Raw genomic sequence first — 25,263 nt, 5'->3', positions numbered from 1 at the left:
TGAGTAAGATGCAGTTCTTGCTCTCAAGGAGCTTTGAATATAAGAGATAAAATAGGACAAGTACACAAATAACCACGTTGTAAATGAAAATAAGTACTCTGGTTATTCAAAGGGGGGAAAGGTATTCAGTTGGAGGATACTCTTCATTCCTAGCTGTCTCTATGCCCTTTATCTTCCTTTATGTTTATCCCTAGTACTTACCACCACCTAACATATAACCTGTTTTACTTATATACTGTTTATTGCCTCTTTTCTTCCAGTACACTATAAGCTCCATGAGGCTGTGGCTGTTTTGTTCATTGCTTTATCCTCAGTAACTAGAAGAAGGTGGGCAAATAGTATATGATAAGTACATGTTTTCTCAATAAGTGAATGAACCAGAAAAGGGTATTTATGGGAAGTGGTATTTAATATGGGCCTTAAAAGAGGGAGAGGATTTCAACAGCGCTGTTGGGAAGTTTGTTCCACATGGAAGGAGCAGCTTGAACCAAAGCAAAGAGGAGAGAAAATTGTAAAGCTAAGTTATATATATAGATGAGCAGTTGGAGATAGGGATGGAGGGAGAGGACGGAATCACATTTTATAAGGTCGTGAGTGTCAGCCCTAAAGGGTTTATTGAATAAAGAATGGAAAGCCACTGAAGGTTTTTAAGAAGAGTCGAGAAGTCTGGATGCATTAGAAAGGCTAACCTTAAGGCAGAAGATAGGATGATTAAGAAGGAAGACACAATAATGATATAGGCATTATGGGGCAATAACTTGGTAAAATGATATTAAGATCTAAATTTGAAAAAAGTACATTCTAGCCAATTGTAAAATAAACAAGTAGTACTATGCCAAATTAACATGATTCTAAGTAAAATAAGCCACTCAGAAAAAGACAAGTACCATATGATTTCACTCATAAGTGGAATTTAATGAACAAACTGAACTAAGAAGCAAAATAGACACAGACTCATAGAGAGCAAGCAGACAGTTCTGATTAGGTAAGAGTAATGTGGGAAAGGGGGGAGGGATTGAGCAAAAAAAGAGAAAGAACTTATGGACAGAGGACAGTATAGTGATTGGGGGGAGGGGTGGTGAAGGTGGAAGATTCTATAGGGATGAATAAAGAGGTCAATAATTATGTAAAAATAAAGAAAAAATAAATTTAAAAAGGATTATGCACAACAAAGAGAAAAAAAACCAATGAATTGAAAAGGCAACCTATCAAGCTATATATCTGAAAAGGGGTTAATATCCAAAATATATAAAAACTCATACAACTCAATTATAAAGAAGCAAATAATTCAAATTTAAAAAATGGGCAAAGTACCTGAATAGACATTTTTCCAAAGAACACACAAATGATCAATAGGTATATGAAAAGGTGTTCAACATCACTAATCATTGTAAAAATACAAATCAAAACTACAATGAGATATCAATTCACACCTTTTAGGTTTGTTATTATAAAAAAAGGCAAGAGATAACAAATGTTGCGAGGCTGTAGAGAAAAGGGAAGCCTTATATTCTGTTGATGGGAAAGCATAATGGTAAAACCATTTTGGAAAACAGAATAGTGGTTTATCAAAAAATTAAAAATTGAACTACCATATGACCCATTAATTGCACTCCTGGGTATATATCCAAAGAAACTGAAATAAGGATCCCGAAGAGATATCTGTACACCCACATTCACTGCTACATTATTCGCAATAGCCAAGATATAGAAACAACCTAAATGACCTTTGATAAAAAATGTGACACACACACACATATACAAAATAAGATAATGTAATATTATTCACTCATGAAAAAGGGCAATCCTGCTACTTGCAACAAAAATGGATGAGTTTGGAGGGCATTATGTTAAGTGAAATAAGCCAGAAACAGACCAACATTGTACAGTGTCACTTATATGTGGAATCTAAAAAAGAAAAAGCTGATTTTATAGAAATAGAGAATAGAACAGTGGTTGCCAGTACTGGAAGGAGGGGCAAATGGGGTGATATAGGTAAAAGGGTGTACATTTTAAGTTATAAGAAGAAGTTCTGAGACTCTAAAGTTCAGACTATAGTTAAAAATATGGTATTATATACTTGAAAGTAAATCTTAAGCATTCTCACCACACACACAAAAAGAGTTGACTATGTTAACTATATGAGGTGATGGATGTGTTAATTATCTTGATCTTGATAATCATTTTACAATGCATATGTTTTTCAAATTATCATGTTGTACACTTTAAATATAATATAATTATACTTCTCAGTTATTCCTCAATAAAGTTAAAAACAATCACATATTACCTGGGAAGTGTAAAACTGGATTATCCCAAATAATGGTACAAATATCAGTCAACTTCAGGTTATTATATATTTAAAAATCTTATTGTAATTTTAAGTGTAAATATTAAAAAGCAAAAAAGTATTTTCTGAAGTAGCATAGAGAAAATAAATCCAAGATAAAAATAGTTTAAACAAAAGAAGAAAGGGAAGACTAGAATGGTTAATTAGCAAACACAAAAGAGGGAAGATAACTTTCATATATCTATATCTATAATTAAATCAAAGAGCAATGAACTAAACGCTTGTGTTAAAATGAAAGAACCATCATTCCTAATCAAAACGTAAAATCGAATTACATGTTATGTATACAAAATATATCTAAATATTGAGTTGTAACAATAAAGTTATTTCACCAGAAAGGAAAGGGGAAAAAAAGTGGAACGAAGACAATGTAAAGGAAAATACTATAGCAGAGCTCCTCAAAATTGAATGGGCATAAGAAGGGGGTCTTGATAAAATGCAAATTATGATTCTCTTGGTCTGAGATTTGATATTTCAAACAAGTTCCCATTAATGCCCATGTTTAGTGGTCCACAGCCTACACATGGAGAGGCAAAGTTCTTTCGACATTGGGACACTAGGTATGGGGGCTAAGGCAAGGTCAAAATCAACCCCACGATTATGAGTTTGGGTGACTTAATGTTGGTAGCAAAAACAAGAATCCTAGACCTAGTCAGTTTTGCTCAGTGGATAGAGTGTTGGCCTGCAGACTGAAGGGTGCCGGGTTCAATTCTGATCAAGGGCACATACCCGGGTTGCAGGCTCAATCCCCAATAGGGGGCATGCAGGTGGCAGCCGATTAATGATTCTCTCTCATCACTGATGTTTCTATTCTCTCTCTCTCTGAAATCAATAAACATATATTAAACACACACACACACACACACACACACACACACACAAACAAACAAACAAGGCTCCTAGAAGGAGATGGTTTGTGTGAGAGGATGTTGAATTTGGACAATCAGATCTTTATTATTTATTGCCATATTTTCTAGTGATTTCTGACATGCTACTTTAATATTTATTTCTGTGGAATTCTTTATTATGTGGTGGTGGCAGGGGAGAAAAGGGATACAAGAGGATTGACTTGATCTTAAGCAAGGCGGATTATCCTCATGAGGGCAAGTTCAATTCGGCCTCATTTCACATTGCCTTCATATTTTCAGCCATTAACTTCTTCTCCACACCAAACACAGTTTAAAAACACACATGGTCTCTATCCTTTGTGCTTACCTGCTGTGAAATTAACATCCCATTAAGAAACACACCTGCAGTGGCTTTATGTAGAGGCCAAAGTCTTACAGCTTTTAACTCCCTAAAATATCTCCATTATTGCTTTTTGTGTTAAGGCCAAGAGTAATAACTATTTTAAGAATGTTCACTGTTAACTGTTAATAATACATTTCAAATGCAATTTTGAACATAATTATGTATTACAGGACACACAATTTTATGGAATTGACATTTATAATAAAATATGCCCTTTGAGATGATGAATGACCAACTGAGGACTTTATTTTTCACTGAAGGTTACTTTTTTCCATGTCAGAAAGAAAAGTGTGGTCCCCAAAGGGTTGATTCAACATTTAACTCTTAATGTCCTGAAGGTGACAAATGTCTTCAATGAGCGGGCGATTAAGAGTCTGTGTTTATATGGACATTTACTTCTCCACTTAATGTTCAGTTTGTTCAACTACTTTCCTCATTGGAGGCTTTTACCACTTCATAATATGCATCATTTGGTCATGCAAACAATATTAAAAATATAAAACACTTTTAAAGGATTTAGGTTTAGCAAAGACTATTTTAAAGGTGCTGCAAACAGCCTTTAATGAATACAGACACTGTCATTTCTAAAAAATCAAGGCAAAACTGGCTGATGGACATTAACCTTTATATACGAGCCTTACCAAATGCTACACTATCTCTTCCGTCTGACTTTATAGCACCATATATTGCATAATGAGGCTACTTAAATGTTATTCACTAAATCAAATGAAACTCGTGAAGTTATGTTGCTGGAGTTTCCTGGTTATTAGCATTACTAAATATTCGAAGCATATAATCGTAAGACATTTATAAAAATAATTTTAACAGAAGATTGTCTTACCCTTTGAGAGCTTGCATCATAGTTAAGGCAAGGTAGGCGAAGAGAAATGACAACATGAATGAACATGTGGGTATAATTTAAATAAAAATAGCAAAGCAAGCTATTTTTGGTAAGTTGCAGCGTTTTGGTATTAGAGAAGAGAAATTCTCATAGCTTGCAGATGGAAAATTTTGCAGCCTCTAACCTTTTGGGGCTTAGTGCATCAGAGAGGAAGGTATCTCCTTGTTAGTAGTTTATATCACTAAATAGCTGGCTCTATTTTATCTTCTCCTAAAATTAGTTTTGAATTAAAATGTAGTGATGATTAGTTCCTTTATTTCATTATTTTCTTAATGTAGCTTAAAGTTGGATACTAAAGAGGAAAACGTTTCGTGGAGAAAAACAGCATGTAATGTGATTTTAGGAAGAAATTCTCCATCAATATAGGTAACTGGAATAATTTTGGCCAAACTTACCATTAACTTTGATCCTTCATTTGCAAATTGGCAGCAGCAAAGTTAAAATATTGTAGTGCTAAGGTACAGTTTTTGTAATATTCATGTTTTGATTGTCATTTAACCACTTAGTTTACTGGAGCATATCAGAAGGCCCAGGAATACTGTATTCTCCAGTAACTTTCTTGCACAAATCCAAAAAGAATTGCACAGAGCCACAGATAATATCATACTTTGCAGTACTATAGTTATCAGTCTCACCAATATCCACAAATTTAGTTTGTGCCAAGCACTCTCTTTTTTGGTTACAATACAGGCATCAGTTGCTGAGTGGGGAAAAACAATGGCAGATGGCTATGTTAAAGAATGGCAAACTAACTGATGGGAGTTAAGTTTAAGAAAAAAAGGTCAAGCTACCTGGAAAGTAAAAACGGGGGCCTGGAATTGGTGATAGACACTGCATGCAATGGCTATTATTGACTAAACCAAGGCTTCATTACATCTAGACTCAGACACATACCCGAATACTAATAACATTATAAACTAGGGGCCTGGTGCACGAATTCGTGCATGGGTGAGGTCCCTCTGGGTGGCCTGCGTGGATCGGGCCAAAACTCACAATCCAATGCCGCCTGCAACTCCTACCTGCCACTCCCACTCATCCTGCCCCACTGTGCCTGCCATGGGCTTGCGTCCAATCAACCCCGACTGGGAGAGCTTTGTGCTGCCTCAGCAGCGCTCCCCAGCCATGAGCCCTGTGTCTGGCGCCCTCCCAAGGGGAGTGGCCTGAGAGATCAGGCTGAAACTGGCTCTTTGACATCCCCCAAGGGGTCCCGAATTGTGAGAGGGCACAGGCCAGGCTGAGGGACCCCACCAGTGCACCATCGGGCTGGGAAGGGGCTGTGGAGGGGCTCCAGGGCATGCCTGGCCCATCTCACTCAGTCCTGATCAGCTGGACCCCAGCAACAAGCTAACCTACCGGTCGAATCATCTGCCCCCTGGTGGTCAGTGCATATCATAATGACTGGTCGACCAGTTGACTGTCTGCCCCCTGCTGGTCAGTGCACATCATAGCGAGCAATCGAGCAGCCTTAGTACATCATTAGCATATTACACTTTGATTGGTTGCTTGGTTATTCTGCCATTCAATCTATTTGCATATTACCCTTTTATTATATAGGATAACACTAGAGGCCCAGTGCATGGATTTGTGTACCAATGGGGTCCCTCGGTCTGGCCTGTGGGGATAGGGCCAAAACTGGCTCTCCAACATCCCCTGAGGGGTCCTGGATTGCGAGAGGGCAGTTCTTGGGTGATGCACCCTGGAATTGGGCTCCCTCCTCTCTGGTTCCAGGTGCATCACCCAAGAACTGCAGCTGCCAAGTCACCGCAGCTCAGCAGCTCCTGCATTGAGTGTCTGTCCCCTGGTGGTCAGTGTGCATCATAGCTACCAGTTGGAGCATCTGCCCCCTGGTGGTCATTGCGTGTCATAACTAGTGGTTGGATGGTCAAATGGTCAGATGGTGGCTTAGGCTAAATAGTTGGTAAATGACTATATTCTGGATATATACACTTATTTTTCCTACTTAATATAGCTAGACATGTTGCATCCAATGATTCTGTGTAAAACTCAGTGGAACATTAGTAAAAGATACTGACACTTGGTCATGAAAAAGATTTCACTATCAGATACTTATATAAAAATGACTAGGGTTAAAGGCTGTAGTATTGTCCATGACAGCAATCTTATTAGTCTTCTAAAAACATTTTCTAATTCCATGAAAATTAACTAAGCTAAGAAGATAATGCTTTAAAAATAAAGGAAATGTCCAAATAAACACACCTTAAGATCATATTTGCCCTTTAAATCACCCTATGGCACATTCAAAATCTCCAAAAAATAGAATCAAATGGCTTTGGTATGGTCTTTCACCTGAATTAGCCCTAGTGTGTTTCATGATTTACATACCGTCATCTTTGTGTTCCTTCAAATATAATAATCATTTCACAGGAACAAGTCTTTGTGAAATTTAGAATATCAGTTCTTGAAACAAAATGGGGAAGTGAAATCAACCTATACTTCCAGTGATCAAAAGCAGCAGAGATGAAAAAGAACAGTGAAAAACAACCCTCTTCCATCTATGTGGCCTTGTATAATTTTCCTTATATGAACTGTTGAAGAGAAATATGTATTAAACTGTCAATTCTTCAGGGACAGATATTCCAGACTGTGTATTACACATGGCTTTTCATACTCATTATATGGTCCAGGAGTAGGCGGGAAAAAGAAAAGGAGGAGTGAACCTTGTACATAGTAGGTACTTGGTAAATACTGTTTGTATGAATTAATAAAATAGTAAGCTTGATTATTTTGTAATGTTGATAAGTTATTTTGACATTTCAGCACAAGGTATGGTGAGAGTAAGAGTTGAAACCATTTGCACACAGACACCTTTGGGAATTAACTGTGAATAACATGTGTTAGAAATAAAAATCCCTCTGTTACTGACACTGAAAATAGATAGCTGATTGTGTAAAAAAGTCCATTAACTAATCTTGCACTTGAGAAATACATTAGTGTATAAGCGTAAAGAGTTAGGTACAGACACGGAATGACTTCAAATTCCAGGACAGTACCTTATCTAGTAATGTATACATCTTCTCAGTCAGAAGTGAAACGGAATTGTAAAAATCTAATCCTTAATGATGGGACCAATTTTGAATTACATTTTGACTCTGTATATCTATTTGTTGAACATATAATTTAAAAGACATGTCCTGGCCAATTTTGCTCAGTGGTTACAGCAACAGCCCACCCACTGATAGGTCTCAGGTTCAATTCCTGGTCAAGGGCATGCACCTTCAATTGCAGGTTCCCCAGCCCCAGTAGAGGTGTGTGCCGAAGGCAACCAATCAATGTGTCTCTATCACGTCAAAGTTTCTCTCTCTCTTCCCCCTCCTTCCTCCTTTCCACTCTCTCTAGAAATCAATGGGGAAAATATCCTTGGGTGATATATTCTTTTTGTATAAAAAAATACAAAAAGCACACACCAAAAACCTCACATAATTCCCCTTCGAGAAGAATTTCATTTCAAGAACTTCCACTTTCCTAAAACATTTAAGGTTTCCTAGTTCTTCTGGTGTGGTCTACTGACTACTAAATAGTACAGTATTCACAAAAATTAGTTTTCAAATTTTAGGCTCTCCTGACTTGACATATAATCTCACACAGTGAAATATAAATTATGTTTGCAGAACCTCAGTATGCTGATTAAAAATGGTATAGGAAATAGCCAATCTCTTTGAATTTCTTTGGTGAAACTAGAATTGATATAAAACTCAAATTTATCATCACATTGTTATATGTTCGAACATATACTCAGAGTCATGGGTCAACATGGAATAAAATACCTTCTTACAAATAATATTACCACATGCAAAAATAATATTAAAAACTTAATGAATATGGATATATGTAATAAAAACTCAAAAATGAAATTATAGAAAAATTTCATTTATAATACTATCAAAAATAATTAAAAACTTAGGGATAGATCCTTGGCTGGGTGGCTCAGTTGGTTGGAGTCATCCTATACACCAAAAGGTGGCAGGTTTGATTCCCAGTAGAGGTGCATATGGGAATTCAAAATTTTCTCACATATTGATGTATCTCTCTCTCTCTCTCTCCCTCTTCCTCTCACTCTAAAAAACTCAATGAAAAACATATCTTTGGGTGAGGATTAAAAATTGAAAACAAAAATCTTGGGGATGCATTTAATAAAATAACTTGTAAGACTTGTACACTGAGAAATATAAGACATCATTGAAAGAAATTAAAGAAGATCTAAATAAATGGAAACACATCTATGCTCATGGATCAAAAATTTTACTATTGTTGATAGCAATATTTACCACACTGATCTACAGATTGAATGCAATCCCCATCAAAATTTCAACTCCCATATTTGCAGAAACACACAAGTTGAGCTAAAATTTATATTGAAATGCAGGAAACCGAGAAAAACTAAAAGAATCATAAAAAATATTGAAGGTTTCACACTTCCTGATTTCAAAACCTGTTATAAAGCTGCAGTAATTGAGACAGGTGATACTGGCATTAGAATAGATATATAGATCAATGGAATAGAATTGATAGTCAAGGAATAAAACATCACATTTTTAATCAACTAGTAGCCCGGTGCACGAAATTCATGCACATTAAAAGGGAATTAATTGCTCTAACCAGTTTGGCTCAGTGGATAGAACATCGGCCTGCAGAATCAAGGGTCCTGGGTTTGATTCCAGTCAAGGACATGTACCTTGGTTGTGGGCAAATCCCCAGTGGGGAGTGTGCAGGAGGCAGGTGATTGATGTTTCTCTCTCATCGATGTTTCTAACTCTCTATCCCTCTCCCTTCCTCTCTGTAAAAAATCAATAAAAAATATGTTTTATTTATTTTTTTAAATATATTTTATTGATTTTTCACAGAGAGGAAGGGAGAGAGATAGAGAGTTAGAAACATCGATGAGAGAGAAACATCGATCAGCTGCCTCCTGGACATCTCCTACTGGAGATGTGCCCGAAACCCAGGTACATGCCCTTGACCGGAATTGAACCTGGGACCTTTCAGTCCGCAGGCCGACGCTCTATCCACTGAGCCAAACTGGTTCCGGCAAAAATATGTTTTAAAAGGGGAATTAATTAGCAGAGGTATTTTAATATTGCTATTTGCCCTTTCTCTATAATAGAAGTGTGTGAGATGACAGGAAATTAGTAAAATGTATATGAAAATAATATATAAATTTATTAATAAATAAACAGTAACAAAAGGATATAACAACAGAGGCATGATATAAAAAGGACAAAAACATGATATGAAAACAACAAAAACATGATATGAAAACAACAAAAACATGATATAAAAACAACAGTGATGCAAACAATGACTGATGAAGTGATTAAACTTATTCTAATATCTCCCTGTACACCACATTAAAAATGAACACACTTACAGAGTGCTTGACTAATTTCCCTTGTGATGAAGTACTTAGAACTTTAACTATAACATCACATGCTCTTCAAACTCGAGGGAAAGCAACATATAACTGACCATGTGCAAAAACGGGTTCAGGTAGGAATATGCCTACTTTGTCTAGAGTTTGTCCTTGTGATTTATTAATAGTCATCACAAATGCTGGCATCGCGGGAAAACGTCGTCGAATCAATTTAAATGGGAGGCCAGTGTCAGATGGGGACAAATTAATTCTTGGAATCAGAACAGCCTCTCCCTCTGCAGATCCTATTAATACTTCAGTTTTGATAATGTTAGGTCATAATCTTTTGATAATAAATCTGGTACCATTACAAAGACCCCATTTACTATTGAGATTTCTCAATAGCATGATGATTGCACCCACTTTCAATTTTAATTTATGACACAGCATTCCAGAAGGAGTAATACTATTAAGAAATTCGATGGGAAAATTTTCCTTTTCAGCATCATCTGTGGAATCAATGGAATCATCACTCAAATATGTGTGAAAATCTCCATCGAGTATATCCAAATTTTCTTCATTTAATTTTTGAACATGCTCATTTTTTGGACAAAGAATTTCATGTTTAGATATATTTTCAATATTATCTGTAGCAGTGGTTCTCAACCTTGGCTGCACATTAGAACCACCTGGGAATCTTTTTAAAATCCTGATTCCTGGGCCCCATCCTCCAGAAATTGTTTCTTTGTTATGGGGTGGGGCCACAACATCAGTAACAAAGAAACAGAATTAAAACTTTATTGTGGGGAGCCGCTACAGTGTTTTGGACAGGTTCCAGCCTTGGACTGATGAGAGGGCACAGTCCTCTCATTGCCATGTGTAAATCCCAGCTTGGAGGTCAGGGCCCTCCCAGCACAATTATAGCCAACAGCTGTAGTTGTAAGCTTGAACCTATGGTCTGAACACATGGCCCCACGTGCCTGAGTGATGTAGGCTTGATAGAGTTCAGGTGCATGTAGTTGAGTAGGATTGAAACCCAGGAGAATGTTGTAAACATCTTGGTTACACCCTTACTTTGCCTTATAGCATCTGATATAAAATAAAGGCATGGCTGTGGGCATGGTCACTGTCTCTCAGAGAAGCAGCGTCCCACCAAGACCCAGCTTTCATTCTCTTTTTTGTGTTTTCTAAGCCTTTCAGCTGCCCCCACTCAGGTTCACCTCTGGCTGTGCTGGCACGGCACACTTTAGAAAGATATGCTTCCATGCTCCCAGGGGGAGTTCCTGCCTCAAACCCTGCCCTTACAGGAAACAGCTCTAGGAAACAGCTTGGGGGAGGGTGCAGCCGTTGCCAAGACAACCCCTGCAGGACTGACTTTCTTCCACTTGGTCGTGGCGGTTGTGGTCGTGATGAACACCACCCATGGTTTTTATATAAGTAGATTGACTTTTCTTTTTTAAAAAAATATACTTTATTGATTTTTTACAGAGAGGAAGGGAGAGGGACAGAGAGTTAGAAACATAGATGACAGAGAAACATCAATCAGCTGCCTCCTACACACCCCCTACTGGGGATGTACCCGCAACCAAGGTACATGCCCTTGACCAGAATCGAACCTGGGACCCTTCAGTCTGCAGGCCAATGCTCTATCCACTGAGCCAAACCGGTTAGGGCTCAATTAACTTTTCTAATAAGTGCATCAAGACAATTCAATAGAGGAAAGAATAGTCTTTTCAATAAGTGGTACTGGACAACTGAATATCCAAAAGAGTGAAGCAAAAGAGTGAAGTTGAATCACTCCATCACACTATACACAAAGATTAACTTAAAATAGATCAAATATCTAAATTTAAGGACTAAACCTATAAAATTCCCAGATGAAAACAGGCATAAATATTTATGACCTATGATTTGGCAATAGTTTCTTAGATATGACATCAAAAACACATACAACAAAAGAAAACATAGATAAATATGACTTCATCAAAATTAAAAACTTTTCTGCTTGAAAGGACACCATCATGAAAATGAGAGGCAGCCTTCTTCTCCCACAGACTGGGAGAAAATATCTGTAAATCATACATCAGATAAGGGACTTGTGTACATTAAGAAGCCTTATAAATAAAAACACAAACTGGGAGAACCAGTATGGCGGTTTAGGCAAATGCCTGTACTCACTGCTTCTCACAACCACATCAAAATTACAACTGAAATACAGAACAACCATCAGCCATAACCACTGTAACGCAGGCTAAATGGAAGTCCTACAACTAGAGAAGTAAAGAATAAAGTACACTGAGACTAGTAGGAAGTGCGGAGGTGCAGAATTGGCTGCTTTGGCATCCATGTGGGCTGCTTTTTTAATTGGGAGGGAGATTGTCTCTGCAGAGGCTGTCTGGAGGAGCAAGGGCTCCCAGGCCCACACAAGACCCCCAGCCTAGGGTGCCAGACCTGGGAAAAGAAGTCCCTTTGGGCAATAAGAACTATGGGCTCTAAAAACCAGTACAGATTCGGGCTCAGTGACATAGAGAATGATAGAGACCCAGCTGTTCCCCTGAAAAGGCCAGCATCATGAACTGAACTTACAAGCTCCCACTTCCTCTGAGCTCTAATGGCAGGGAAGGCTCTGGGGGACCCAGACATATACGAGGAGAAACTGGACCTTCTGGAATTGGGGCAGGAACTTGAGGGAGGCTTTCCTCAGAGATGCTTGCAGGGATCATTGTTTCTGTGTTGGGACCTCCCCAGTTGCAGGGCTGACTGGCAGCCATTTCTGTTTGCTCTGCCCTGGAGATTCCCAGAGACCCCACCCCACCCAATTAACAACCCCACCCAAGCTGTGTACAGCAACTTTTGCATATGAATGCCCTGACCTTTCTCAAGAATCATCACCCCGTTCCATTTCCATATCCCGATTATATTCCATTCACCAATTTATTCTGTTCATCAGATTTGTTAATTTGATTTTTAGATTCAATTATTGATAGATATGTATTTGTTGCCACATTGTTGTTCATAATTTTTATCTTTACCTTTTTCTTCTTCTTCCCCTTCTTAAAGAATACCCTTCAACATTTCATATAATACTGGTTTGGTGGTGATGAACTCCTTTAGCTTTTTCTTGTCTGTGAAACTTTTTATCTGACCTTCAATTCTAAATGATAGCTTTGCTGGGCAGACTAATCTTGTTTGTAGGTTCTTGCTATTCATCACTTTGAATATTTCTTGCCTCTCCCTTCAGGCTTGTATAGTTTCTGTTGAGAAATCAGCTGACAATCAAATGGGCACTTCCTTGTAGGTAACTAACTGCTTTTCTCTTGCTGCTTTTAAGATCTCTCTCTTTGTCCTTTTCCCTTGGCATTTTAATTATGATGTGTCTTGGTGTGGTCCTCTTTGGATTCCTTTTGTTTGGGGTTCTCCATGCTTCCTGGACTTGTAAGTCTATTTCTTTCACCAGGTAGGGGAAGTTATCTGTCATTTCTTCAAATAGGTTTTCAATATCTTGCTTTCTCTCTCTCTTCTTCTGACACCCCCATAATTTGGATATTGGTAGACTTGAAGTTGTCTCAGAGGCTCCTTATACTGTCTTCATATTTTTGGATTCTTTTTGCTTTTTGCTCTTCTGGTTGGGTGTTTTTGGCTTCCTCATATTTCAAATCATTGATTTAATTCTCAGGATCCTCTAGTCTACTGTTGAATCCCTGTATATTATTCTTTATTTCAGTGTATGCTTCATTTCTCACTGGTTCTTTCCCATTTTTTTTTTTGCATTCTCATTAAGATCCTTGAAGGTCTCACTAAGTTCTTCAGAGGTTTCTAGAAGATTCTTGAGTAACCTTATAACTGATGTTTTGAACTCTATATCCAGTAGATTGCTTTCTTCCATTTCTTTCATTTGTGACATGTTTCCTTGTCTCCAAATTTTGGCTGCTTCCCTGTATTTGTTTCTATGTATTGGGTAGAACTCCTATGTCTCCTTGAGTTGATAGAGTGGCCTTGTGTAGTAGGTGTTCTATAGGGCCCAGTGGCTCAGCCTCCCCAATCACCTGAGGTGGACACTCTAGGTGCACCCCTTTGTGGACTGTGTGCACAATCTTGTAGTTGAAACTTGATTGCTGTTAGTGTCACTGGGAGGAACTTACTCCAGTCCAATTGACTGTAGGGACCAGCTGCAACTATAATGGGAGAGCTGCTGTTCATGAGACACCCTTATAGAGCAGGACTTGCTTCAGTGGGGCTTTGGTGCTTACTGAGTCTGCCCCTTGAGTGTGTCACTTATGGATGTGAAGAATTGTAATCTGGTATGGCCTGACACTGACCACGGGGTATACTGGCTCTTGGGTCTCCAGGGAGGTGCAAAGTTACCCACTGTCTAGGGCAGGGGTAGGCAAACTTTTTGACTCAAGGGGCACAATGGGTTCTTAAACTGGACCAGAGGGCCAGAACAAAGGCATGGATGGAGTGTTTGTGTGAACTAATATAAATTCAAAGTTAACATCATTACATAAAAGGGTACGGTCTTTTTTTTTTTAGTTGTATTCATTTCAAACGGGCCGGATCCGGCCCGCAGGCCGTAGTTTGCCTACGGCTGGTCTAGGGGCATCCGGCAGGAGTTATAGAGAGATCTGCAGATTCCTCCTCTTTGTATTGGGCTTGGAAGTGCCCCAACGAGGCCCAGCTATGAAGCAAGGCAGGCTGGTGCTGGTACTTGGTCTTGGGCCTTTTATTGATAGGTTTGGGGCTCCCTGACCCAGTTTCAGCTTGTTTGACTCAGAGGGAAGAGGGTGTGTGTGTGGGGGGGGTGCAGGGAGAGATTAGACAAGGCTCTTATATGCATGTATGCATTACCTATGGACACAAACAATAGGATGGTTAGGGCCTGGGGTGGGGTGGGAACCAGCTGGAAGGGAGCTAAGGGGAACATCTGTAATAATCTCAACAATAAAGATTATAAAAACAACAACACACAAACTGATTGAAGAATGGGCAAACAATCTGAGTAGACATTTCTCCAAAGAAGATATCCAAATGACCAACACAGGAAAAGAAGCTTAACTTCATTAGTTTTCAAGGACATGCAAATTAAATCCACAGTGAGATACCACTTCACACCCACTAGCCTAAAATAAAAACCAAAGACAGTAAGAGCTGTTGACAAGGATGTGGAGAAACGGTAACCCTCATTCACTGCTAGTGGGAATGTAAAATTTTGCAACTTTTCTGGAAAACAGTTTGGCAGTTTTTTAAAAAATTAAACATAGAATTACCATATGACCTAGCCATTTCACACCTCAGTGTATACCAAATATAATTGAAAACAGATGTTCTAACAAAAACCTTTTACATAAATGTTCATAGTAGCATTATTGATAATACCTCAAAAAAGTGAAAATTCACAAAAGATCTATCAATTGGTGAACAGATAAATGAAAGGTGGTAAACCCATACAATGGAACAGTATGCAGTCATAAAAAGGAATGAAATAAGACTATGAGGTTTCTTTTTGGTATGATGAAACTACCAATTAAATAACGGTGATAGCTACATAACTCTGAATATACTAAGAATCAATGAATTGTGCACTTTAAATTGGTGAATTACATCCTATCTAATAATAGACAAACATGGTAATTGACCATACCTTCACTATACCTCCCATTGGCTAATCAGTGTGATATGCAAATTAACCACCAGCACGCCGCCATCCACGGCAGGCCAGCCACTGGGGACCCCATCAGCGGGTCCCGGGGCAGCAAGGCACGCCCGCCCCAGAAGCCCCCAGCAGCCACTTCATATGGTACTAACTCTACTAGTAAGCACTCTGAAAGTCAGTGGCATAAGTGTACCAATTAAAAGACAGATCATGAGGGTGAACCAAAAACAAAACCCACTTTAAATATAAAGACACATATAGATTAAAAGTAAATGAATTAAGCTGCAGCCAGTTTTGCTCAGTGGATAGAGCATTAGCCCATGGACTGAAGGGTCCCAGGTTTGATTCCAGTCAAGGGCAAGTACCTCAGTTGCTGGCTTGATTCCCCAGTCCCTATCAGAGCATGTGCAGGAGGCAACCAATCAATGTGTCTCCTCTCCCTTTCCCTTCACTCTCTCTAAAATTCAATGGAAAAATATCCTTGGGTGAAGATTAACAAAAACAAAGTAAATGGATTAAGTAACATTAAAGAGATTATAAGAAAAATATATTCCAAATTTTGTTAGTTGTACAATGGTTATGTTTAAATTATTAACACCTAAGAAATTGGGTGAAGGGTACATATAATATGCTGTAGTATTTTATAGTTTTTTTTACATGTATGAGATTATTTCAAATTAAAATATTAAAAAATTAAAAATTAATAAAATATTAATTGAAATGTGTATGCATTACATGAAAAATCTCCTAATTGCTTCTAGCATAATTTATTAAATTGTGCTAAAATTTACAAGGGTTCAATTAAAAAATATCTTAATTCTAAATGAGCTAATAGAAAATATATAATAGTGCAGTTATAAGCACTTATCTGAAAATAAAAATTTAAAGACGTGAATTTAAAGAAGGGATTAGCCATGGACACAAACAACAGTATGGTGATGGCCAGAGAGAAGTGGGGGGCAAGAGCTGGGTAGAGGGGGCAAAAGGGGTGAAATAGGGACATCCTATATAATAATAATAAAAGGCTAATATGCACATTGACTGAACGGCCGAATGACCAGTTGCTATGATGCGCACTGGCCACCAGGGGGCAGATGCTCAGTGCAGGAGCTGCTCCCTGGTGGTCAGTGCACTTCCATATGGGGAGTGCCACTCAGCCAGAAGCTGGCTCATGGCTGGCCAGCGCAGTGGTGGTGGCAGGAGCCTCTCCCACCTCCTTGGCAGCACTAAGAATGTCCAACTAACGGTTTTGACCCAACCCTTAGGGGCCTAAGCCTTTAGTCAGACATCCCCCAAGGTCTCCTTGGCTGCTAGAAGGATGTCTGACTGCAAGCTTAGGCCTGATCCCCCAGGGAGTGGGCCTAAGTCGATAGGTGGGCATCCCCCAAGGGGTCCTGGACTGTGAATGGGTGCAGGCCAGGCTGAGGGACCTCCCCCAGTGCACAAATTTTTGTGCACCAGACCTCTAGTAGTATATAAAATTACATCTCAACAAAGATATTACAAAATACATGGCTAGAAGTTATATATTGACATGCATAGCCCACACACCTACACACACACTTTCATAAAATGTCACAAGAGTGTTAATGTGTTTCCAAGTGTTTTTAGAAGGTCATCTATTTGTTACTTAGAAGCTGAACCATCTCCTGGCTAGTCCTTTTAGAATGTTTAATTGGTAGTACATAGCAGCGATGCCTATTATCTATATTTTATACAATGTTAGATATTTGCTATATGTAGGTTATTATAATCAAATCATTCTGGACTTTGGGGTGGTGGCAGGAAAGCTGGTCATACAATAATAGATCAATGTATCCAGTACCTGCTTTTGTATCTTAGAATGGGTCCTCAGAGGACAGGGCAGTCACATCTGTCTAAACTCTTTTTTTTTTTTTCGATGCAAAAGCAAAGAGTCCTTTATTATGCAAGCCGGGTTGTGCTCCCCGTTCACCAGACCCACCGACACAGCGGAAAGTCCAGTGGCCGAGAGCGCGAGGCCTGATGGGACAGGGGGTTTTAAAGGGGGATGGAGTGGGGGCAGGAGAGGGCACTGTGGGCCCCGCCGATTGGCCAGGCGCGAGTCGGTACAGGATGTGGTCATAGTGATGGCGTGGACTTCCCTTGATCACCATTGGTTAATCCAGAGAAATCCTGGGTGTGGCTAGCAGCGGCTTCCCCCGTGGAAGAAGCACATGGCTCTGTCCCAAAATGGAGGACCCAAGGCAAGATGGAGGGCGCAGTCCTCGCCCGGCTCCCGCTGCTGCCGCTCGAACACGCTGCAAGGCAGGATGGCCCTCCCGCACAGCACCCGCAGCCGGCCTGCGGGCGGACCGGGACTCCCGCAGCGGCGCATCTGGGCGGCACAGGCCCAGCATACGGGGTGTGGCCGGTGGAGCGGCCCAGCTCCGGAAGAGTGGCATCCGCTCGGAGCAGGCCCAGCCCATGGGGCCGGTGCACTGCAGCATGGCGGCTCCCCGAGCTAGGGCACGCGCCCCGCTCCACTGCCGCTGCTGCTGCACCCGGGCCGGGGATCCACGCGGTGCACGCGGACGCCCGGTCCGGGGGGCAGCGGGCAGGTGGCAGCCTGCGCTGGGCTCCCACTGCGGGCTGGGGAGCCGATGCCCCACGGGGCCGGCAGCCGGCCCACGCAGGCCCCCCTGACCGGTCCCGAGGGCCGCATGGACCCCCGGCCCCAGCCTGGGCAAGCGGGGAACCGACCACGGGGGAAGGGAGGAAAGAGCCAGGCAGGTGGTGAGGCCTTCTGCTCCCACGACCTCCCCCGTGGTGGGTCGCCGCCGGCCCCGCAGCCGGGACACCCGGACCTGCTCCAGGGAGGCCAGGCCCTACAGCGGGCGCGGAGGGATTTCAGAGCCCAGCGGCCAGACTCCTCCTCCCACACAGCCCGCCCGGAGAGGCAGGCGGCAGCACCTTTCACTCCCCACATTGTGCCCATTTTACAGATAGGGAAACTAAAGCACAGAGCGTTACCTGACTTGCCCAAAGTCATAGAGTAACTAATGTTGGGGCTGAGATTCCAACCCAGAAAATTTGGCTCCAGGGTCAGTACTTGTAGCAAACCACAATTACTAAGGTTGATCGCTATGGCCCCGCCCCTCTCCCTCTCAAATTCCAATACTTATGAGCACACTTAGAATCCGGCCAAAGTGGACCTTAGAGGGAGGGGTAGGAGAGGAATGTCGTTTCAAAGAAAGCTTCAAAGAACCAATCAGTGACAGTGGGAGGGCACAAGCCTAAGTGCCATATCCCCAAGAGCTGCCGCCACAAACCCGAGAGCTGCCTCCACAACCCCCGAGAGCTGCCTCCACAACCCCCGAGAGCTGCCTCCACCACCCCCGAGAGCTGCCTCCACCACCCCCGAGAGCTGCCTCCACCACCCCCGAGAGCTGCCTCCACAACCCCCGAGAGCTGCCTCCACCACCCCCGAGAGCTGCCTCCAAAACCCCGAGAGCTGCCTCCACCACCCCCGAGAGCTGCCTCCACCACCCCCGAGAGCTGCCTCCACAACCCCCGAGAGCTGCCTCCACCACCCCCGAGAGCTGCCTCCAAAACCCCGGAGAGCTGCCTCCACAACCCCCGAGAGCTGCCTCCACCACCCCCGAGAGCTGCCTCCACAACCCCCGAGAGCTGCCTCCAAAACCCCGGAGAGCTGCCTCCACAACCCCCGAGAGCTGCCTCCACAACCCCCGAGAGCTGCCTCCACAAACCCCGAGAGCTGCCTCCACCACCCCCGAGAGCTGCCTCCAAAACCCCGGAGAGCTGCCTCCACAACCCCCGAGAGCTGCCTCCACAACCCCCGAGAGCTGCCTCCACAAACCCCGAGAGCTGCCTCCACAACCCCCGAGAGCTGCCTCCACCACCCCCGAGAGCTGCCTCCACCACCCCCGAGAGCTGCCTCCACCACCCCCGAGAGCTGCCTCCAAAACCCCGGAGAGCTGCCTCCACAACCCCCGAGAGCTGCCTCCACAACCCCCGAGAGATGCCTCCACAAACCCCGAGAGCTGCCTCCACAAACCCCGAGAGCTGCCTCCACAACCCCCGAGAGCTGCCTCCACCACCACCGAGAGCTGCCTCCAAAACCCCGAGAGCTGCCTCCACCACCCCCGAGAGCTGCCTCCACAACCCCCGAGAGCTGCCTCCACCACCCCCGAGAGCTGCCTCCAAAACCCCGGAGAGCTGCCTCCACAACCCCCGAGAGCTGCCTCCACAACCCCCGAGAGCTGCCTCCACAACCCCCGAGAGATGCCTCCATAAACCCCGAGAGCTGCCTCCACAAACCCCGAGAGCTGCCTCCACAACCCCCGAGAGCTGCCTCCACAACCCCCGAGAGATGCCTCCACAAACCCCGAGAGCTGCCTCCACAAACCCCGAGAGCTGCCTCCACAACCCCCGAGAGCTGCCTCCAAAACCCCGGAGAGCTGCCTCCAAAACCCCGGAGAGCTGCCTCCAAAACCCCGGAGAGCTGCCTCCACAACCCCCGAGAGCTGCCTCCACCACCCCCGAGAGCTGCCTCCAAAACCCCGAGAGCTGCCTCCACCACCCCCGAGAGCTGCCTCCACAACCCCCGAGAGCTGCCTCCACCACCCCCGAGAGCTGCCTCCAAAACCCCGGAGAGCTGCCTCCACAACCCCCGAGAGCTGCCTCCACAACCCCCGAGAGATGCCTCCACAACCCCCGAGAGATGCCTCCACAAACCCTGAGAGCTGCCTCCACAAACCCCGAGAGCTGCCTCCACAACCCCCGAGAGCTGCCTCCACCACCACCGAGAGCTGCCTCCAAAACCCCGAGAGCTGCCTCCACCACCCCCGAGAGCTGCCTCCACAACCCCCGAGAGCTGCCTCCACCACCCCCGAGAGCTGCCTCCAAAACCCCGGAGAGCTGCCTCCACAACCCCCGAGAGCTGCCTCCACAACCCCCGAGAGCTGCCTCCACAACCCCCGAGAGATGCCTCCACAACCCCCGAGAGCTGCCTCCACCACCCCCGAGAGCTGCCTCCAAAACCCCCGAGAGCTGCCTCCAAAACCCCGTAGAGCTGCCTCCACAATCCCCAAGAGATGCCTCCACAATCCCCGAGAGCTGCCTCCACAACCCCCGAGAGATGCCTCCACAATCCCCGAGAGCTGCCTCCACCACCCCCGAGAGCTGCCTCCAAAACCCCCGAGAGCTGCCTCCAAAACCCCGTAGAGCTGCCTCCACAATCCCCGAGAGATGCCTCCACAATCCCCGAGAGCTGCCTCCACAACCCCCGAGAGATGCCTCCACAAACCCCAAGAGCTGCCTCCACCACCCCCGAGAGCTGCCTCCACCACCCCCGAGAGCTGCCTCCACAACCCCCGAGAGCTGCCTCCACAACCCCGTAGAGCTGCCTCCACAATCCCCGAGAGATGCCTCCACAATCCCGGAGAGCTGCCTCCACAACCCCCGAGAGATGCCTCCACAAACCCCGAGAGCTGCCTCCACAAACCATCCCATGCACATGCGCGAACAGCTCCTCCCCAGTTCCAGAAGCCCCGCCCAGCATCCCTTTTCCTGGGTGATCACCCTAGCAATGGCCTGCTGTCCAATGACCGCGCTTGCCTCGACGGTTGCTGGACATCACGTGGTCCTGCTCTGTTTCCGCATGACTTCGAGTGGCTCCAAAGGGTCTTCGCCATTGCATCCCAGAGGGACGAGCGCGCCACAGCTAGTCCGTTCCTGTGTCTTCTGGAGGCTGTCGTCACCAGATTTGTCACCAGGAAAGGTTTATCCAGCGATATTTCCCCTCTCCTTTAACTTTCTTGTCTTGGGTGTCTGTCTAAACTCTTGACATCAACTTATTTCACATTTAATAAAGATAATATATTATTAACCCCTTATCCTAGAGTTGAGGGTAATGAGAGGGTTGTATATCTTCTTGTGCCAGTCCTCAGAAAAGAAAGGCAGCCAATTCTCATGGATTGTCATATTACTACAACCTTTGATTTTACCTTTTCAGAACCCAGAAAATCTTTAATAATATAAAATTAAAACTTCTTACAAATAAAATTCATTACAGACAGTAATAATAAAAAGAGTAGCCCTAATTGGCTTGGCTCAGTGGATAGAGGGTCGGCCTGCGGAATGAAGGGTCAAGGGCATATACCTAGGTTGCAGGCTCGATCCCTGACCCTAGTCAGGGTGCATGTGGGAGGCAGCCAATTGATGTGTCTCTCTTACATCAATGTTTTTATCTCTCCCCCTATCTTCCACTCTCTCTAAAAATCAATGGAAAAATATCCTTGGGTGAGGATTAACAAAAACAAACAAGAGTAACAATAAGCAAAATAGATCATAGCATTTATTAAACATGTATTGTGCCCTCTCTTTGAGCCCCTACCTCTGATTTCTGCAATATCAAAATGCCACTTTCATACTCAGTGTGCCATATAATTTGGTGTCCAATTTTATCTCTGAGGCTCCTCCCTCCTCTTCTCCCCTGCCCAGGGACTCTGGTCCTTTCACATCTCCTTTTTTACTAGTATCCTCAATGTCTCCCTTCTATTGTTTTCTTATTGTCTTCAAACAAGCACAGACCTCTTTTCTTTCAAAAAAGAAAGAACAAAAGGCCCCAACTGCCACTTCATCTAGTTATACATTTAATTCCTTTTCCTTGCCAAACTGTCTCCATCTGCTGCCTATATTGCTTCATTATCCATTTACCACTTAGGCTATTGCCATCTGCATTTTACCCTTACCACGCTATTATTTCATTCTCCTAAATATGCACTCTTTAAGGTCAACTAAGATTAATTTTTCTTGTTTCTCAAGGCTCAGCTCCAACTACTTCTATAATAATAGTCATCTTTTCATCTTTCTTTTAAGCCTCTTAATCACCTATCATTTCTCTTTCTGTACAACAGTTGCATGATATTTTGCACTGTGTGTGTGTATACAGGCATGTTTCTTCCAGCTGTCCTATTTAATGGGAACTTTCTCAAGGGCAAAATCTATGTCTTCTGCATAATTTGTTTACCTTCCAAAGGACTCAATACAGTTAAAATAGCTCCTTGACTAATATAGCATTAAAAAGGATGAGCTGCTATGTTTCTGAATATTAAGATTTCCCTTTTCCCCCCTTGATATTATTTTAATAAAGGGTCTGCGGTGAGATGGTCAAAAATCATTTCTTTTTGATTCAATTTTTTTTTACTTTTCTTCTCTCTCTCTAAACCACTGGCAATAGGATGATGGTATCTGTGCATGGTTCTGGTCAGGATGCCTTCAGTAAGATATATAACAGAAACAGAAAAAGGCAACTACAATGACAAAGGGAATATAGGAGTTACAAGAAGAGTACAGAAGGAAAACCGAAGGCTCTTAATATTAGAAAGGTGAAGGCAAAGAAAGGATATGTGATTATTACTTACTACAGGCCCGGTGTACAAAAATTTGTGCACTCGGGGGGGGGGGGGTCCATCAGCCTTGCCTATGCCCTCTCGCAGTCTGGGACCCCTCGAGGGATGTCCACCTGCTGGTTTAGGCCCATTACCCAGGGGATTGGGCTTAAGCTGGCAATCAGACATCCCTCTGACAGCCCAGGAGCCCTCAGGGGATGTCCACTTGCCAGTGGAGAGCAGGCCTAAGCTGCAGTTGGACATCCTTAGCGCTGCTGAGGATGCGGGAGAGGCTCCCACCACCACTGCTGTGCTGACAGCCGTCAGCCTAGCTTGTGGCTGAGCAGAAGTCACCCTGTGGGAGCACACTGACCACCAGAGGGCAGCTCCTGCATTGAGCGTCTGCCCCCGGTGGTCAGTGTATGTCATAGTGACCAGTCATTCCCAGTAATTCTGCTGTTAGGGTCAGTTTGCATATTACCCTTTTATTATATAGGATAGAGGCCTGGTACACTGGTGGGGGCCGGCTGGTTTGCCCTGAAGGGTGTCCCGGATCAGGTTGGGGGCCCCACTGGGGTGCCTGGCCAGCCTGGGTGAGGGGTTGATGGCTGTTTGCAGGCTGGCCATATCCCCTTGAGGGTGTGGTTCCCTACTGGGGTGCCTGACCAGCCTGGGTGTGGGGCTGATGGCCATTTTCAGGCTGGCCACGCCCCCTGGCAACCCGAGCTTCCAGCCTCTCTTTTTGGGCTGGAAGCAGGTATCTGGGATTTATTTATCTTCTATAATTGAAACTTTGTAGCCTTGAGCAGAGCCCAGGTCCAGCCAGGGCAGGCAGGAAGCTTGGCTTCCTCCATCGCAGGGGGCAACCCAAGCCTCCTGCTTGCTCCAACTCTGTGGCCCCTGCCATCTTAGTTGGGTTAATTTGAATACTTGCCCCTGATTGGCTGGTGGGCATGGCTTGTGGGTAGGGTGGTGGAGTGATGGTTAATTTGCATGTTTCTCTTTTATTAGTGTAGATGGGATTGACAAAGTTGTAAAGAGGGAAAATGCAGACTTGGGCATTCAATCTAGGAATTCTAGGATTTTATTCTCAAAAGTTAATTTTACATATTAGAATCACCTTTGACTTCATGAAAAAGCTAGTTGCCGACTCAGTATCAAACTCTTTGGAAGAGAAGTTACTGAGATAATAATACCTTCTAAAAGAGAACAATTAGACACACTATTACAATTTGAAAAAGAGTGGCAAATAGCTATAGGTAACTTCCTAAGACAAATTTTACATCATTTGCCAAGATCACCTATATTGCAATTTCTCTCCCTACATCCATTTATATTTCCTATTAAATGTTCAAAAGAGCCATTATCACCTCCTGCCTCCTTAGTATTCACAGATGGCTCCTCTAATGGTAGGGCAGTAACAATCATTGACTCAATAACCCATGTTCAACAAACCCTAGAGACGTCAGCCCAGAGAACAGAGCTTTTGGTAGTCATGTATGCTTTTGAACAATTGCAACAGGTTCCCTTTAACTTGTACACTGACTCTCAATATATAGTTAAATTATTTCCTCATATTGAGACCGCCTCTCTCCCACAAGGAAGAACAACCATTTTCTCTTTGTTAACTCAGTTACAAATTTACATTCATAAATGAGAAAAGGCTTTCTATATTGGACATATTAGAGCTCATTCCTGCCTACCAGGACCCTTAAGCGAAGGAAATTATCAGGCGGATTTACTAACTCGCCCAGTAGTTTGTACAGCTCTAGAAGAAGCCCGGCGGTCTCATGCCATTCACCATCAAAATGCTTCTGCTCTCCGTCTATATTATCGCATATCTAGAGAAGCTGCTCGAAGTATTGTGCGTGATTGCAGCCATTGTCTTACTCATTTTCCTAGCCCTGCTACTGGAGTTAATCCAAGAGGACTTAGACCCTGTGACTTATGGCAGATGGATATTACTCATGTCCCATCTTTTGGCAAATTTTGCTATGTGCATGTTTGTATTGATACCTTTTCTCATGCTATCCTTGCTTCTGCACGTACAGGAGAAGCCTTTAAAGATGTACGTCAACATTTATTCCAATGTTTTTCCTACCTAGGAATACCAAGGGCACTTAAAACAGACAATGGGCCTGCCTATACCTCTACAGCCTTTAAAAACTTATGCTCTACATTTGGCATCGCACATACTACAGGAATATCCTACAATCCTCAAGGCCAAGCAATAGTAGAAAGGGCTCACCAAACTTTAAAAACACAAATTAAAAAATTACAAGAAAATGAGTTTAAATATTCCTCTCCTCATCATGTTCTACAACATACTCTATTTGTAATTAATATACTAAATGTAGATTCTGATTG

At 43.2% G+C, this 25,263-nt stretch overlaps 1 protein-coding gene across 2 annotated transcripts in view; it reads right to left on the bottom strand.

Annotated features, from left to right (window-relative positions):
- The window catches only part of TENM1 (teneurin transmembrane protein 1), a 641,347-nt gene that overhangs the window by 286,961 nt on the left and 329,123 nt on the right, over positions 1-25,263 (bottom strand). The gene's annotated exons all lie outside the window — the stretch shown is intronic.

The sequence above is a fragment of the Myotis daubentonii genome, chromosome X, assembly GCF_963259705.1.
Source record: "Myotis daubentonii chromosome X, mMyoDau2.1, whole genome shotgun sequence".
NCBI classification, from domain to species: Eukaryota; Metazoa; Chordata; class Mammalia; order Chiroptera; family Vespertilionidae; genus Myotis; species Myotis daubentonii.
The sequence above is the reverse complement of the archived record's forward strand: the minus strand, read 5'-3'. Positions and strand labels throughout refer to the sequence as shown.